Source organism: Schistocerca piceifrons, chromosome 3 (assembly GCF_021461385.2).
Source record: "Schistocerca piceifrons isolate TAMUIC-IGC-003096 chromosome 3, iqSchPice1.1, whole genome shotgun sequence".
Classification (NCBI taxonomy): domain Eukaryota; kingdom Metazoa; phylum Arthropoda; class Insecta; order Orthoptera; family Acrididae; genus Schistocerca; species Schistocerca piceifrons.
Genome location: NC_060140.1, coordinates 533,164,161 through 533,176,492, shown reverse-complemented (window position 1 = coordinate 533,176,492; position 12,332 = coordinate 533,164,161). Strand labels below are relative to the sequence as shown.

General features: G+C 40.8%; 1 protein-coding gene across 4 annotated transcripts in view; it reads left to right on the top strand.

The window, feature by feature from the left end:
• Positions 1–12,332, top strand: part of LOC124789978 (copine-8-like) — a 232,275-nt gene that overhangs the window by 161,156 nt on the left and 58,787 nt on the right. The window lies entirely within an intron of this gene.

The window sequence follows — 12,332 nt, the reverse complement described above, 5'->3', positions numbered from 1 at the left end:
TCATTTCTGTCCCCCAATCCATATTCACCTACTATGTTTCCTTCTCTCCCTTTTCCTACACTCGAATTCCAGTCACCCATGACTATTAAATTTTCATCTCCCTTCACAATCTGAATAATTTCTTTTATTTCATCATACATTTCTTCAATTTCTTCGTCATCTGCAGAGCTAGTTGGCATATAAACTTGTACTACTGTAGTAGGCGTGGGCTTCGTATCTATCTTGGCCACAATAATGCGTTCACTATGCTGTTTGTAGTAGCTTACCCGCATTCCTATTTTCCTATTCATTATTAAACCTACTCCTGCATTACCCCTATTTGATTTTGTGTTTATAACCCTGTAGTCACCTGACCAGAAGTCTTGTTCCTCCTGCCACCGAACTTCACTAATTCCCACTATATCTAACTTCAACCTATCCATTTCCCTTTTTAAATTTTCTAACCTACCTGCCCGATTAAGGGATCTGACAATCCACGCTCCGATCCGTAGAACGCCAGTTTTCTTTCTCCTGATAACGACATCCTCTTGAGTAGTCCCCGCCCGGAGATCCGAATGGGGGACTATTTTACCTCCGGAATATTTTACCCAAGAGGACGCCATCATCATGTAATCATACAGTAAAGCTGCATGCCCTCGGGAAGAATTACGGCTGTAGTTTCCCCTTGCTTTCAGCCGTTCGCAGTACCAGCACAGCAAGGCCGTTTTGGTTATTGTTACAAGGCCAGATCAGTCAATCATCCAGGCTGTTGCCCTTGCAACTACTGAAAAGGCTGCTGCCCCTCTTCAGGAACCACACGTTTGTCTGGCCTCTCAACAGATACTCCTCCGTTGTGGTTGCACCTACGGTACGGCTATCTGTATCGCTGAGGCACGCAAGCCTCCCCACCAACGGCAAGGTCCATGGTTCATGGGGGGGAGAAAAGAGAAAAGAGAAAATATAAAAATGCAGTAAATGAAGCAGAGAAAAAGGAATACAAACGTCTCATAAATGAGATCAACAGGAAGTGCAAAATGGCTATGCAGGGATGGCTAGAGAACAAATGTAAGGATGTAGAGGCGCATATCACTAGGAGTAAAATATATATTGCCTACAGGAAAATTAAAGAGACGTTTGGAGGAAAGAGAACCACCTGTATGAATATCAAGAGCTCAGATGGAAACCCAGTTCTAAGCAAAGAAGGGAAAGCAGAACAATGTTATAGAAATGGAAGAGAATGTAGATGACGATGAAACAATGTTATAGAAATGGAAGAGAATGTAGATGACGATGAAATAGGAGCTATGATACTGCGTGAAGAGTTTGACAGAGCACTGAAAGACCTAAGTAGAAACAAGGCCCCGGGAGTAGACAACATTCCATTAGAACTATTGACAGCCTTGGGAGAGCCAGGCCTAACAAAACTCTACCGTCTAGTGAGCAAGATGTATGAGACAGGTGAAATAGCCTCAGACTTCAAGAAGAATATAATAATTCCAATCTCAAAGAAAGCAGGTGTTGACAGATTTGAAAATTACCTAACTATCAGTTTAATAAACCACGGCTGCAAAATACTAAAACAAATTCTTTACAGGCGAATGGAAAAACTGGTAAAAGGTGACCTCGGGGAAGATCAGTTTGGATTCCGTAGAAATGTTGGAACACGTGAGGCAATACTGACCCTACGACTTATCTTAGAAATTATATTAAGGAAAGGCAAACCTACGTTTCTAGCATTTGTAGACTTAGAGAAAGCTATTGATAATGTTGACTGGAATACTCTCTTTCAAATTCTGAAGGTGTCAGGGATCAAAAATTTGCAAAGGGGTCGAATCATATTGCGTCACCTCTTCATCATCAACCACTTAACACCAATTTGCATTGTGTCACCAAACTATATCTCTTTTTGGATGGATACGGTGGGCAAAACAAGAATACAATGATGGTTGGGATGTTGATGTACTGGCTCCTGTACGCTGCTCCAGTACACGTAGAGAACGTTGAAGTGTGGTTCCTGATCATCGGTCATTCTTTTATACCCGCTGATAGAGTTTTTGGAAACATGGAGAGAAAATTTTCAAAATTGAGCCTAATCGAAAACCCTGCAGTATACATTGGCATAATGGAAAAATTCGTCACAGTGGTGCATTTGGGGTTGGACGACTGCAGTGTGAGAGACTGGAAGATCACCACTGACATCATCAAAGCTCCTGGATCCTAGCACTTCCAGTTTCAAAAGTCAAAGAGAATTATCGTGACGAAAACAACAAACAGAAAATTATGTCTTGTGCAAGGAGAAGCAATCTTCAGTTTTGAAAGTGGAGAGCCAAAATCTGTTCTTAAAAGAGACAAACATATCATGAAAGAAAGTCTTCCTGAGGAGATTGCAAAAGGCATCCCACTGAAAAAAGCCAAAATTATGGACATCAGGCAGCTCTTAGAACTACGCCAGGGAGAGACATGGCCTGATGAAGAAAAGATAAAATTCTACACTGATGTTTTTGAGCAGCAGAAGATCATGGAAACAGACGAATGTCAAAACGGCGAGAATGAAGGACCTGATTTTGGGCTCTTACATGACGACTATTCCCCAAACATAGCTTAAACACTGTACACTTCATTTTACTTTGTAATTGTTTCTTTACAATATTTCATTTTTCCAAGATTTGTTTCCAGAGATCTCTCACTTTCATGACAGTTGTTAAGACTGAATTCAGTGATTAAATCTGAGTAATATTAATATTGTACCTGGTTGTAGTTCATGTTTAGTTTTTTTATGTAAAGATTTCAATCTTTTTAAATATTTAAAAGAAAACAGTATTTCAGCACTTTGTTTAATTGTCTTCCTTTTGCATTTTTCTAGTATACTACTGTAGTCTACCATCTTACCAATCTTTACATAAAGATACTAATGAGGGGTTAATGTAGGATTATAGACACATTTATGATTTGGTCGCCTTTTTTGACATCAACCGCTGTTGTAATATTTGTGTGAGAGCAAGGCTACATTTTTCGGATTTTCCCAGAAATCTTATAAAACTGATTAGCTGCTTTTGCAACTGGACTACTCAAGTATCTGTTAGTGAAAATTTTTCAATCTTTCTGTTACTCTCTCTCACCAGACAAACAAGCCTTTGACCTTCTTTTTATATGCTTGATGTTTCCTGTTACTGTGACCCAATACAGATCACATACACTTAAGTAGTACCAATGAAACATATTGTGCTTTTTGCTTTAGTTGCTGGTGGATCTTTGTGTTTATTCCATTTCATATATCTGCGTATATGTACGACATGTTTTAACTCCAGTTGTGACTCATTAATTCTGTAGCCAAAGGATACCACACTTCTATGTTTCATGAAGTGCACAAATTGCATTTGTCTTCGTTGAGAGCAAGTTGGCAGTATTTGCATCAGCCTGATATTTTCTCACAAGCTGGATATTACTGCAGTTTTCATCAGATAGAATTTCCTCATTTATAATTACCATGCTCAAAAATTATCTACTACTAATACTAATTAATGTATAACATGGTCCCATTACATGCCTCTTGAGAACACCAGATCTGTGTCAGTAGATGTCACTCTATCCAATTAACATGCTGTGCCACACCAATCAGAAAATTTTTGATCCAGTCATAAACCTTGTGACATAGCAGGTGGTTTCTTCTTGTCTGTTATTTTTTTCCCACTCTCATAAATAACATTTTTTTTAAAAATATCCTGTTTTCAATACATTTATCTATTGCAGTGCAGCACTTGCAAAAAAATCTCAAGATCTTATTTAGATTTGCTTTCAATTCAGTCTGTTGTTCAGATTATCACTTTGGTGGCTCTTCCTACACTGATGTGATTAAGGTCTCATAATTAGAAAACCCAATTAACTAATGTTAGTACTACATTCTCATTATACATAACCATGTGACCTAAGCAGTATATCTGAGAAAGGTGTCTCATACCACCAAAACGTCTGGGGAGTCCCACTTTCCTTTAAACACTTTGAATTATCAAAAACTATTTAGTTGAAGAGATAATTAGCATTCAAGTTCATAAGTAGCCCCCATTTTCTGACCATAAACATTTTTAATGTCAGCAAACGAAAATGGAAACTGTAAATGTTACTGGATGACCAAGAATTTAGAAGCACTATATAATGGTTTGAATTCATTCTCATTGTAATGAATGTTGACATGTCATAGTGAATCAGTTCTTATTCAGAATTAATAGCCACAAATCAAAATATACATTGTTGCCGTTCAGTGGATGTGGTGTGCAGGCCACGAGCGTAGGACTATCAGCAAACCAACATTCTATTCAGCACCGTTCTTTCACAGGGGTGAGTGTCTTGTTATGTGTCCTTGGATGGATATTGCGATTGAAACGAGTGATTGTTGGACACGGAGATGCTCATTCTGGACTTAAATAATCATAGTCCATTGTAATCTTCTTTGATGAACTGTTACAGTATTGATTGCAAATGTTGGCATTTTCATGAAAATATGAACTGTGTTTTGTGTCACTGGTCTGGGACTGTTAGGTGTTGTAGATGCTGATCTATTTCAGTGACCAATATATTTTTGTAGTTGACAAACTGGTTAATAGAACTTACTGAAGACTAAATTTGTGTGTTAGTGCAGTCTAAATTACGATTTTGTGTACATCTCTGAGCCATTGCCATCCTACTCTCATTCAGACTTTCAGCGTAGCGGTGATCAAGAGTGCTCCCAGGGAGAGACTATGGCAATCAGTTCAGCGATGCTACAAGCTGGGTAAACATTTCAGAGGAATGTGTGTTGTTCAGATAGTGTCAATGTGGTACTGAATCAGAAACTTTTTGAAAATTTACAAATACCAAATCACTAACTAACATGGTTTGCTCTATCCATGACTCCTCAGAGAGTTTACAACTCTTTTGTGAGCACTTGATTGGAAAACATGAGGTCCTAGGATTTTGTAGTACTGGTACTGTCCCCAGGGGTTCTGTCAGTGATGGTTGGGTACAAGCATGGCGAACCCAGGGTGTCCAAACTGTGGACTGGTCAGCCCCATCAGTATTATATCACTGTAAACTCTTGACATACTTCAGCAACCACCATGTAATGTGATGGTGAAATGTGTGTTTTGCAGAGTGGCAGCTTTCATTTAACTCCTGGATCACAAGGATGGCACAAATCTACACTCCTGGAAATGGAAAAAAGAACACATTGACACCGGTGTGTCAGACCCACCATACTTGCTCCGGACACTGCGAGAGGGCTGTACAAGCAATGATCACACGCACGGCACAGTGGACACACCAGGAACCGCGGTGTTGGCCGTCGAATGGCGCTAGCTGCGCAGCATTTGTGCACCGCCGCCGTCAGTGTCAGCCAGTTTGCCGTGGCATACGGAGCTCCATCACAGTCTTTAACACTGGTAGCATGCCGCGACAGCGTGGACGTGAACCATATGTGCAGTTGACGGACTTTGAGCGAGGGCGTATAGTGGGCATGCGGGAGGCCGGGTGGACGTACCGCCGAATTGCTCAACACGTGGGGCGTGAGGTCTCCACAGTACATCGATGTTGTCGCCAGTGGTCAGCGGAAGGTGCACGTGCCCGTCGACCTGGGACCGGACCGCAGCGACGCACGGATGTACGCCAAGACCGTAGGATCCTACGCAGTGCCGTAGAGGACCGCACCGCCACTTCTCAGCAAATTAGGGACACTGTTGCTCCTGGGGTATCGGCGAGGACCATTCGCAACCGTCTCCATGAAGCTGGGCTACGGTCCCGCACACCGTTAGGCCGTCTTCCGCTCACGCCCCAACATCGTGCTGCCCGCCTCCAGTGGTGTCGCGACAGGCGTGAATGGAGGGACGAATGGAGACGTGTCATCTTCAGCGATGAGAGTCGCTTCTGCCTTGGTGCCAATGATGGTCGTATGCGTGTTTGGCGCTGTGCAGGTGAGCGCCACAATCAGGACTGCATACGACCGAGGCACACAGGGCCAACACCCGGCATCATGGTGTGGGGAGCGATCTCCTACACTGGCCGTACACCACTGGTGATCGTCGAGGGGACACTGAATAGTGCACGGTACATCCAAACCGTCATCTAACCCATCGTTCTACCATTCCTAGACTGGCAAGGGAACTTGCTGTTCCAACAGGACAATGCACGTCCGCATGTATCCCGTGCCACCCAACGTGCTCTAGAAGGTGTAAGTCAACTACCCTGGCCAGCAAGATCTCCGGATCTGTCCCCCATTGAGCATGTTTGGGACTGGATGAAGCGTCGTCTCATGCGGTCTGCACGTCCAGCACGAACGCTGGTCCAACTGAGGCACCAGGTGGAAATGGCATGGCAAGCCGTTCCACAGGACTACATCCAGCATCTCTACGATCGTCTCCATGGGAGAATAGCAGCCTGCATTGCTGCGAAATGTGGATATACACTGTACTAGTGCCGACATTGTGCATGCTCTGTTGCCTGTGTCTATGTGCCTGTGGTTCTGTCAGTGTGATCATGTGATGTATCTGACCCCAGGAATGTGTCAATAAAGTTTCCCCTTCCTGGGACAATGAATTCACGGTGTTCTTATTTCAATTTCCAGGAGTGTATATTTAAAAACATATATACTCAATCTCAGGATGTGCTTTGTGCCAATGGAGGTGCTTGGCAGTTGAGTCAAAATAGTCACTAGAAGTCACCCTGTGAGAACCTCACAGTCTTCAGTTGATAAGGCTTACCAAGATAGGTGGGACTCTACCTGGGTGGAATATATAGGTGCTTGCCCATACAGGAAACATTTTTGAATCCTGATAAACACAAGAACAAATCTGTCAACAATATGGGTGGGCTTTTAGAGTGCCTACCTACATAACTAAGAGGGTTTGAAAAAGAATCCATCTGGAAATGCATTAGGAAAATCAAACTTGATCGTGGTAATTGGACAAAAGTGTTGAACTGTCTTTGTTGCGGTAAAAAGAGAACAAAACCTGTCATAAAAGGGCACACTATCTGGGAGAATTATAATACAGGTCGTAGTGAGAGGTTGAAGGTGGAAGTAGTATTCATCCATGGTATGTGCCATTCTGTACTTGCTAACATTGCCATTCACCTTCAAGCTGTAGTTGTTCATGTGTACAGACTATTATGAATAATTGTGTTCGCTTGGTATCTCCCAACTTGTGAACCTGTGGATAATGATGGTATCCTAACAACTCCTCAGTTCCTTTCTCCTCAGATATTTCACTGTAAGTCATATACATTGGGCTCCTATGTGCTCTTCCTCCAAGGTTGAGTAGTGAAGAGGTCCCTCGAGGTGGTCGTGTGGGATAGCCATGTAGTCTAAGGCACCATGTCACAGTTCGCTCGGCTGCTCCCATCTGGGGGTTTGAGTCCCCCCTCAGGCATGGGTGTGTGTGTGTTGTCTTTAGCATAAGTTAGGTTAAGTAGTATTTAGGCCTAGAGACCGATGACGTCAGCAGTTTGGTCCCATAGTACCTTGCCACAAATTTCCAAATTTTTCCCTTGTGTCAAAAAATGTCTGCCTCCTCAATACAGGAAAGCAATACTCTTCACCACTGGCATGGATAATCCTCACCCATTGACCTTTCACTCTGCAGAGAACTCCCACTTCAGTGATCACTTTTCAGTTTAGATCCACCTGACAGATATATCAGCTCCCATCACCCGACCGCCTAAAAGGATGTATAACAGTAACAGCTGGACACTTTGTAGCAACTGGCCATATTTAAACACCAACCCACCATGGTAGAGCATGATACGGCCATCAGCCACAGAGCTGCCAATGCTTGGATCCTGTAGTTATTTATTAAATATGGCAGCCTGCCAGTCCAGTGGTAGAGTAAATTGTACTGTTTAGCCAGCAGGGACAGGCAGGTGGGACTGCAAAAGTTCCATTGCAATCCATCTGCTGACATCCTCACAGCCTTTCCCATCACTCAAAGCTCGGTGCACTGTCAGAGAGAGCTGGAGACTCAGTGAGAAGAGTCACTGGGAAAAGTAATGTGTGCACAATGGTTGTACAGGGCAATGCTCTGATCACTAAACCAAAGTTTGCAGCCCACATAATAGCAAAATACTAACAACAAATAACATACGGTGCCAGTCAAGATGCCACCTTGCAATACAGATGGGAATTATTAGAGAGACCACAATACGGCTTTACATCCAGTGACCCCAAAATTTACATAAAGGGGGAGGCAGGATATCCATTATCTGTGACTCGAAACACATAATTTAGGAGGCCAGAGAACTTCTGTCAATTTTGGAACTGTTTTCATTGCTACTGTACATTCAAGAATTTAATTGCCCAGGGTAAGGTGATAAAAAGGTCTTCTTTGCTTTGGCAACACTTAATAGGAAAGTTTTTTGGCATTCAAAAGGCCGATTACATCACTTTGCAAAACATTATTATCTGACAACTGTATGAATGGGGCTTCTGAGTTCGTTTTCCACTGTAGTGTAGTCTTCCTCTTAAGACAGTATCTTGGATTTAGAATTAACAGTTCATTCTTATTATTAGACCAACATAGTTAAGTTGTACATTCGGGCCCTAGACAAACCAACTGGTTTGGTCAGAATGCCACGTCATCCTCTGCCAGTATCGTCATCAGGTGTGTTTTGTAGCAGCATATCATCAGCACATCACTATCCTGGTCATTGTCAGGTTTTCAATCTTTGAACTGCTACTGACCAATTGATTAGCTTCTCAGTTAGCCTCACAAAGCTGAGTGCACCTCGTATCAGTCCTCCCACCAGGAAAAATCCATGGCAGTAACAGGAATTGAACCCGGGTCCTCTGCAAAGAAATCAGCCATGCTGACCACTGAGCTACGGAGGCGGTCTGTTAAACCAACATACCCAGTATAACTGTGTTCCTCATGAGCTTCTTGCCCGTTCTATAATATCCATTAACAGTATAGTGCTCACAGTTAGAGCTCTGCCTGTTGCTACATTCTGTGGATGATTTTTCAATGTTTTGCTTGTCTTTGTCTCAAGAGAACTGCTCAACAACTGTCTCTAACATTTAGAATTCTAGAACCATGGACTAAAGCCCCAGCATTAAATAAACTCTGGGCTAAATTGCAGGCTTTAAATAAATATGCAGGCATAAATTTTAATAATATACATCATGTTTTTAATAAACCTGAACTATGATTAGGAGGACACTATTCTTAGTTTCTAGGAATTATTTAAGTTCCTGGTGCCCATCTTCAGTGAGAAATATTCAGTCACAACTGTCCCATCTCTATACTGTACGTGTCTCAGCATAACTGTCCTACCCAAAGACCTGGGACTCTGTTCACCATGAGGATATTAGATTCGTGACAATAACCTTAACGAAAAGATCTATCCCCTGCTTTTGTGCTGAGGAAGTGTCCTCAAACAGTCAACAGAAGCAAATTTTGTATTGTGGGCATCCGCAGCTGTAGAGTTGAACCATGATAAGTAAGACCACTTCAGCTGTATGGTAAATCCTTATTTCTGATCCAACAAGTTTCATAGCATTAGAGCAGTGATTAGTGCTTTGCACGAATTAAGAAAGAAAGAAAGAAAAAAACCGTATTGCCTCATAAGGCAATCGATTGCAACTAAGAAAGAAAGAAAAAAACCGTTTTGCCTCGTAAGGCAATCGATTGCAACAAATGTTGTATTGTGGACATCCACAGCTGTAGCACTAAACCATGATGAATAAGAATGCTTCAGTTGTATATAAATTTTTGTTTCTGAACCAACTAGAGCCATATGTTGCTCTAAAACCATGAAACTAATTGGATCAAAAATAAAGATTCATCATACAGCTGAAGTGGTCTTGCTCATCAAGGTTCAGTTAACAGAAGTTGGAACAGGTACTCTTCGTTGTTAGTAGTGTGGCCCATGTTGTTTCTAAATTTGATAAAGTACAACATATCCTGCACACCACATTTTATTCGTAAGGAAACCTTTCTTTGCTTTTTGGTGAGTACACAATTTTGACTTGTTGACACTGATCTAAGCAGGATCATACTGTCAGCTCCTCAGTAGTTTCCCCTGACATCATTTTTATGATTCTACTTCATGTTGAAACCAGTCTTTGGTGCAAAGCTCTATGCAATCCTAAAAGCGATCTTGAGGTGCAATTAACAGAATAATGTTTTTGCCAGCTGTGATTCCTGAAGTTCCCTACAGCAAATTTACCTAGCAAGCAAAGTGATGTAAAAAGTTCAAGACAACATTCACGTAGTTTAAATGCAAGGGAAGGAAGTAACATTCTGCTGGATACCGGGGTATGTCGAAATCCAGTTAAATGGACATGCTGATATAGCAGCAAGGAGTGGAAATAATTTACTACTGTTTGTTATCCCAGTGGTTGATCCAGGATTTTGGTTTGGAAGGGGCTGACCCAGCTGAGGATAGGCTTTATCAGGGTTAGCACTAAAAAAAGCACCCAGGATTTTACTTTGCTCTTTTAACACATTTTAAATGATGATGAGATGTATGCAAAAGGTTGTAAGGTTTTGAATGTTGTCTGACTCTTGCCTATGTTATTGGATTGCTTATTTTAATGTATATCATATTGACTGGCTCGTTGTTTATGATTTTCCAACCAGCCATCTTTATCTGAATCATAGTTTCACAATTTTGACAGCTTGTACATGTCTCTTTTAATTTAAAAAGACTGTTATGTTTTTATTTCAACTAATTTAACACCCACTATATAACTGCATGTGTTCGTGTATTAACTAGTTTGTACTTATTCTCAAACTCATTCACTCTTTTCCCCATTTTTTATTAGTGGTCAGCCAGCCACTTGTACCAGCAAAGTTGGACCTGGTGGTTTAGTACTAAAGTGTGTGCCTTAAAACTGGAATGCCACAGGATCGAATCCCTGTTGTCCCACGTAATATTTCAATCTGCCTTTAACCTAGCCTTCATATGTCAATGATGCGAAGATGTACCAGAAATAACACACATGTAGTTAAGATTTCCTGTTAAGCTTTAACTCCCCTTTCCCCAGTGTAATCACATTTAATTAGATCCACCCAAGTACCAAAGTGACTAATTAGAAGACTTGCACCAGCCCATTGAGACATATAGAATTGCTGCTGTTATTATTGTTACTACTACTACTACTACTACTACTACTACTACTACTGCAATACTAATAATATGTAGAGGGTAGTTTTCACTCTTTTCTTCAGCTAATTCAGTTTTCATTTGTCATTTTAAATCATGACTGATTATAGTTTTACCAAACTATGAGGAAACATACATTAATGTGCAGGTAAACATGCACACAATCGTCTGTGGTTTTGTTCCCCACTGGAATTTACTGATATGCAACTGTTAAAGTGGTTTAGATTCATTCATCAACTGATGATTTCTTGGAATGATCATAATTTAGCTTTTAGGGGAGCCAATGATAAAACTACAACCCAACCATTTTAATAATGATTGCACTATTATTTTAATTTTTTTATAGCTTAAGGTGTCATCTTCTCCCTTCCCTAAAAGTCCGTGTGATTTTCGTATCTTAAAAGGTGTCTGGTCAATTTCATTTTGAACATCCAACCATATAAGCTTGTTATAATTTTAGCACTGTAACAATAGTTTTTTTTCTTTTATAAAAATGTAATGGAGGGGATTAATTGCTTATTCATCCTCCAAACAAACAGTTCAGGTGATTTTCCTTCTGGCAACATATTGTATTAAACTGTTCATCAACACTCATAACATCAGCCTTGCTTAAATGTTAGCCTTCTAGTGAGCTCTATGAAACAGCCTCAACTTATGAAACCAGTGGAACAGGCAGTGTTGGTGTGAGTTGGGAAGGACAGGTCTTGCCACTAGTCTGTCCTCAAGATGTGGCCGTACCAACTCTCTCACACATTTTCGTTGCGTTATTGCCTCAAGAAAGTGTTTATGTTTAATATGTATTCATACCATCACCATCACCACTTATCCATGGCACTAAAGAGATGGTCAGTTGAGTTTCACATAATAAGTGTTTTCAGAACCAGTGCTGATTTTAAGATAATTTTGAAAAGAAAAACAACATGAAAGGACAGGCAGGACAGGCATGAGTGCAGCAGACTACATATGTAACATAATAAAATGACATACATTTGAAACTCAAAGAATTTCAACTTGTGAATTTTGTATTGAATTAATCTAATTTTTTGTCATTAGTATATATGAGTAATGTGTGAAGAATTATTTGGATAATTATTGTTCAGTCGAGTTAATGTACTTATTCAGCCATCCTGTATTTACATAGTGTATATATTTGAGTTTTCCAGTTTTTAGACTAAAACTGATGAATTTTAGTTTCCATGAAAATTTATTTCATTTCAGAAGATTCTACA